The sequence below is a fragment of the Diuraphis noxia genome, unplaced genomic scaffold (genome assembly GCF_037042655.1).
Source record: "Diuraphis noxia isolate RWA-SAM2 unplaced genomic scaffold, SU_Dnox_SAM2 contig0002, whole genome shotgun sequence".
NCBI classification, from domain to species: domain Eukaryota; kingdom Metazoa; phylum Arthropoda; class Insecta; order Hemiptera; family Aphididae; genus Diuraphis; species Diuraphis noxia.
Genome location: NW_028301712.1, coordinates 58,310,427 through 58,317,594, shown reverse-complemented (window position 1 = coordinate 58,317,594; position 7,168 = coordinate 58,310,427).

Below are 7,168 nucleotides of genomic sequence, written 5' to 3'. Positions count from 1 at the left end.
AAAAAAAAAAAAAACACACTCACGGTAAAACCAATACATTCATCGCTCCGCTCAGAATCTAATAAAAATTTAATTATGAAACGTCAGGAATGATATGAAATAAAGGCATATATTTTTGCAATGTAGTTTTTACAAGCGCGATCAGTTGCATCCAATAATTTTTTTCAATGGGTGGAGGGGAAGGCAAAGTAATTCAGAGTTAATATTATCTTAATCAAATAATATTATTCCATTACCTTACACTAGATTGTTATTATTACAACCGAGTTTCTTATTTTAATAGGTATTATGCTTACGAATACAAATTAATTAATTACATTTAAAACGTCAGTAACTTGAACTTAGACGAGCAAGGTGAATTCAATACATTTTGTCTTTGTGTTCTGTCTGATATTCATAATTTAGTCAACATAATTTTATTTTATTCAATGTTATAAATAATAGTAAAAACCGATATTGTGTGTGGATAAAATTTCTTAAATAAAAGTTCAAGGAAATGATTCTTATAATACACAGGAATTATTGCTTGTATTAAATTGTTCACTGATGAAAAAAAATCAAAACCATACATTAAAAGAATAATTTTAATCATCTGAACTTTTTTTAGCATTATGTTTTTGGGAGCAACCTATATTGTCTCTAAATCATTACAAAGTTAGAATATAAATTTACATTAAACTCAAGTTCTTTATTACGCTATTGCCGGTGAAAAAATTTTTTGCTAATCAATGGAGTATTGACTTTTCATTTTAATAAAACGTACAATATAACAACTAGTAAGTTCGACGGTAATATTATGTTGACAATAACAGAAGAAAATGTATGGTAAAAGTTTATCGCCAAACCCTTGAAACAGAATCGATTCAGATAAATTGACAATTTAAAGGACTGAAGTGTTCATGTTACTGTAGCTTCCACTAATATTTTTCAAAATTGAAAATTATAAGGAATTATTTAAAGAACTCTATATTCCTAGAAAGATCATCTATTAAATTCTTTTTAAACATAGAGAAATCAAATTTAATATGGATGTGAAAATATAAAGTTTTTCATAAATTTAAGCAAAATTTATTTTTAACTAATTTGAAATTTTTAATTTATATCTACGGGTCCCATAAACAAATTAAGGTACTAAATGCAAATTTAAAACAATCCAGCATAATTCAAATTTATAGTTTTTGAAATAAATTATGGCCTACAATGGTCGCTTTACGATACGTAATTCTTACTTAAAAGTATGCAACAATAATTTTTAACATTAGCACATTATATATTATTAAAGCATTAAATAGATTTCGAAGAGTTCGTATACAATAAACAGTAAGCCTTTTAATATTTCTTTGCCAGCTTGCTTTAGTTTTTCTTTATAGACAGTACTATTTATTAATCATCGCCACATCTATATATATAAAAAGAATTGTCCTAGGTGATTCATCAACGCCCTGACCAAACCGCTGGGTCTAGAAACTTGAAATTTTGTACAGAAGTTCCTTAAGCAATCTAAAGGCGCACTTAGATAGGATTTTTTAAAATTCGCATTTTAAAGGGCTGCTCAACGGGGATTTTGAGATTTACGATGGAAATTTTGTTTATAAATGTTTGCTATAACAACCTGATTTATGTGTTGACACATTTATCACTTTATTATTATTGATAATAATTATTATTATTATATTTATTAATATTATTATTATTATTAAATAACGCGTCTTCGTATACGCACACTTACAAAGTTTATGAACGGTAGCTACGGTTTTTTCTAAATATCGAAATGTAGTAAAATAACAAGGTATTTTATTTATTATTTTCAAATATTAATGCGTCTTTGTATACGCACCCCAGTTTATGTACGGTCCTTTATGTGTATAAAAATAAAATTGTTTACATTCTTACAAATCAATAAAAAAATAATTTATAATATGGTTGTTGAATTATTGAACATAAATGGCACAATTATCCCCTACACTATAATTCAAATTATTGGTGACAGAGCTTGCCTGTTTAGGGCAATATTTTTTATATTATATGACACTCAAGATAAGGCTCAAGAAGTACGTAAAAAGATAGTAACCTATGTGATAAATTACTGGGAAAATTTTTCAATAATGTCACATGGTAGTGATGGAAATAATTATCATTGTTCTGCTGACTACTTTAATGATATGTTAAAATTTAATACTTATTGAAGTTTATGTGAGCTGTTGGCAGCCGGACAATTATTTTTGGTATTTATTGAGGTGTACCACAATGTTGAACTGTATGAAAAATTTGATTCAGAAAGGAACTAGGTACGTAAAGAGATTTCGTTTTAGTCCTATGCAATATCTATCTAATGAGCATTTTGATGTTTATTTACCATATGAAGAGGAATTGACTGTATCTGATCTGTATCTGACGAATTTGATAACATACCTATAACTCTCAGAAGCATACTAAAAAACAACGGAAGAGATTTACAAATAATATCTAAAATAGCTTATACAATCTGCTACTAATTATCAGCTAAAATATTAAGAAGTTCATAAGGTAGTAGCAGCCAAGTATAAAAAAAAAAACCAGAAGTAAATAGAGTACGAGTTCATAGATATGAACAAAATATTCGGATGATGCTGCCCATTACCCTTTAGAATTTCTTAATACTCTGAATTCTTCTGGTCTACAATTACATAAACTTATCCTTAAAATTGGAGCACCTATAATGTTACTAAGAAATCTTAACCCACCTAAATTGTGTGATGAAACTAGATTACAAGTTAAAGCTCTGCACAAAAATGTTATAGAAGCTATAGTTATCACTGGGTGTGCAAGAGGAGATATAGTTTTAATCCCGAGAATAACGTTGATTCCAACTAATTATCACTATGAGTTTAAAAGAATACAATTTCCACTCAAAGTTTGCTTTGCTATGACTATTAATAAGTCTCAAGGACAATAATTGAGCATGGCAGGGATTGACTTGAGAGAAGAATGTTTTTCACATGGACAGTTCAATGTCGCATGTTCTAGAGTTAGCTCTGCCAGTAATTTGGTTATTTTAGCCCCAAAAGGCAGTACAAAAAATACTGTATATAAAGAGGTATTAAGATGAATAAAATATGTCAATATAAATATTTTTTTTTTGTTTATATAACACCATAATGTATATAATAACGTTACAACGACGTTGTAAAACTTAATTAGTTTTTAAAGAGTTTACAGAAACTTCTATACAATACATGGGAAACCTAGGATCAACATATCTAAAAGCAGCCTGTAATAAATATAAAAACTAAAAACTGATAAAATAAAAGTAATAGTAATAAGTTACACAAAAAACTGTACACGGGCGAAGCCGGGTTATTCAGTTAGTTATTTATATAATAATATGTATTATTTAAACGTGAAAAGGCGTTAAAGCTTAAAAATAATCATTCAGCAAAAAAAAAAAAATAGTAAAGCTTATTATATTTTAACAAGAAAAACAGGACTTGTATTTTTTAATAAAATTATCGAATAACAAAATGTTGGAACATTCGATGTGGAAAGATTTTCATAAACCCCTATTCATAAATAAATTATAGTGTACTACAACAACTATTGATTTATACTTTTTATTGAAATGAATTATAAAAATAGAAATAATTACATTTATATTGAAATTATAATAAAATTATTAGATTATTTTCTCTTGTAATAAAATTATGTTTGTGCAACTTTAACAGGTATATTACAATAATAAATGTTATAAAATTATAGTCAGCGTACAAAATATATATCATATATCTTATGTTTGTTTTTTAAAGTGATTAAAATAGTATTTACTCAACGTTGCTGATTTGTTCAAGTGTATTATAAGGGGTAAATTTTAAATTCGTAGATCATGTTATACATGTTTATATTACTATACACGTATATCACAAATAAAATTATAAGTATTCGGTATGCGCAATAATTGCTTTTATTTTTTCATAGTTATTTGAAGTTTAAATTTTAATCAAATTGGATAATTTAACAAAACGTAACCAATATTTTTACTAATATTTTGCTGTAATACAAAAAATATGTAATAATGATACGTCTCGAAATTACGTAGATAGTTAGATACATAGAACAATTTACAATTATTTATATTTCGAACCTATTTATGCCATATAACGATATGGACTATGAAGGATTAACTTATAAGCCATTATAACAATGATATATTTTCAAGTTCAAGACATCGTGTAATATAATAATATGACTTAATATTTTACTGGTTGGTTTTGTGAAAATATTCCCCACTATTAATAAAAAAATAAATTATTATTATGTAACAGTTTTCATTTAGAACCATTATTCGTGCCTATTATTGTCATTCAACTCAAACTTCAAATTTAACCCATCTATTACAGATTAAGTAATCAATGATAACTGATGAAGAACACTAAAAATCTACTATATAACAGAGAAACTACTCTGAATTCTTTATATCGTAAGTTAAGTTTTTGATTTTATTTTTCTACTAAAATTAACATGTTATATTAATTATATAATAATTTTATAACTTTCCAAATTATATTTAAACGACACTATGGACCAATTCATTACTAATAAGACAATTACTGCAGATAATTAGAAAGTGCGCCTATAAACGAGATGAAATCGAATTAACAGTCAGTGCTGAATATAAAAATTATAATAGTAATAATAATATATACCATAATATAACTCGCTGTATTACCCGATTTCGACTGGTATAAATTAATCGACCTATCTATTGTTTTCCGTTTTTCTTCAGTTTAAATATATTGCAATTATTAATTTTATTATTATCTACTTCTTAATACTAAACATATTTTTTGTATATTATTTAAAAATTAACGATAGATTTAAATGCTATTAAGTTTAAAGTTAAGATAAATCCAAAATTGTTATTAAATTATAATGATATTGACTAATACATATCTAAGGGTGGTTTTGGGAGTTCAATAAGGGTGTGGCCTTATTGAATTTCTTAATTTTTTTAACTTATTTTTTATGTTTATAAAAATATACATTATTTTACAAAATTAAAACTAATCCTGAGCAGGACTAGAATTTTGTATTATATGTGTAGGTGAAAAAATAAACCCCTCACGTTCATAAAAAATAAAACATTGAATTCAACGCAATAATTTAATGACGTAGGTATTTACAAAACAAGGTTTTTAGACAAAACCCAATTGTCTGGAATTAATAATTTCAATAATATTGAATACTAATTAGTTTAAAATTATCTAATTTTCGTTTAATGACCAAATATAATATAGCATATTATAGCTAGGTGTATTCGACAATTCATGTAATGCTGATTCATTGGCGTGACAGCAGGTGAAACGATAACGTTTCGGACCACCCGTTTTGCACGTGTTGGACTGTGTGCGCTCACATAATAATAAAATATACGAAAATTCGTTTTTGCGTTCCGACCGTTGCTGTCGTCCGCCGGCTTCTTTCATGTTTCCCCTCCATCCTCATGTAATCGTGCGTAAGTGTGTACACATTTGCGGTTTAGTCAGGGCACACGAGAAGTGAGGACTTACAACAACGCTTATTATACGACCGGTGTGTGTATGTGTGTGTTCGTATTTTAATTATCGTATAATACAAGCTGCTACGTAGTGACGGTTCGTGTTTGCTACTTCCTGTTGTACGTGTGTGTGTGTGTGTGGTCCATTTGTAGAATGATGATTTCGGTCTTGTTCTGCAGGAACAAATGTGATTTTGAAATCGCTGTTAAATTTTCCACGACTTGGCTATTTCTTGTAAAAGGTTTTTATTTCCTTAATGCATCGTTTATTGGAATGTATGTACTTTAACTCCAACTTTAACTATTTAGCGTACCTACCATAATAACTGACTCGTCCTTAATTCAATTATATATACCGTTAAAACAGTTCGAAGCAATGCGTAAATGTGACTATAATGTGACGTTAAATATTCATACCTAATAGTTATTGCATGCACATGAAATTAATGTGTGCGTATAAATTGAAAATAAAAGATATAGCATGTATATTATTATACATTAATATATTATATTTTAATTATATTAATTCATAGCACTGTGCATTTTGTTCTAAAGTTATTTTTTGGAAAAATATTGAGTACTTGAATAGTTACAAAGGCAGAATGACAATTTATTCGAAAGTTAGTGAAACATGTTTAAAACACATGTCTAATCTTTGAAAAAAAAAAATATATATAAACAAATATTCTGATATTTGAATTGTGAAAAAGAAATAATTTAATCATAATTTATTTATCAGTATTTCGATTAAGAATCGTTCATTAAAATATATTATTTATTGAACTTTACTACCCTCATTTAAAAATGTTTAAGGAACTTTTGAAGATTTCATTAAAGTATATCATATTTTTTTGTTTTTGTTGAAAACTATTAGTAAAGAGTCATGCTATCTAAAATTAATGAACCATGCTTAAATGTGTAAAATACAAAAAGCTGATTACCTCTATTGTTTTTACTCTTTCAATTTTCTTTTAAATAACTTGAATATTTACGCTTCCATGGTTATTTTAAATCCACTTTATATTAACAATTAACTATAGTATTCGTCTTTATTTTTATAAATCTTGTATTCTACATTTAATTATAAACACTTTACAGCAGGCTCATCGCCCATCGGCAAATAGAAAAAAAACAATACAAACATTAAAATTCCCTAAAAACAATACCATTCTCTACGAATAATTTAATCCTTTTTATAGAATTTTAATATCTTTCATGAGTTTTTTATAAGAAGTGAATTTATTTAAAAATCAGCTTTAATCTTGGCTCTCATATTATTTAGCGTGTTCACCAATGTGATGTTCAATATACAATCAAAATAGGTTTTAGAAAAAAATGCCTGTATACCTAATAATGTCCTAAGTACAGTAGCACTACTCTATACTACTGCTATCGCAATTATAATCATATTATTGAGATATAATGTCGGTATTATAATATATTAATACATCAGTATCAATAAGTTTTTGTTTATTCTTGCATTTATTTGAACTTTTATGAAAATTATTTGTACATGTAAATAAATATATGCAATTTATTTTTGTATAATACTTATATAATTTCAAGTCAATATGAAATATAATTTTATTATTAATAAAAATACTTTTTGCTATTTTTTTTTTTTTTTTTTTGATTGAA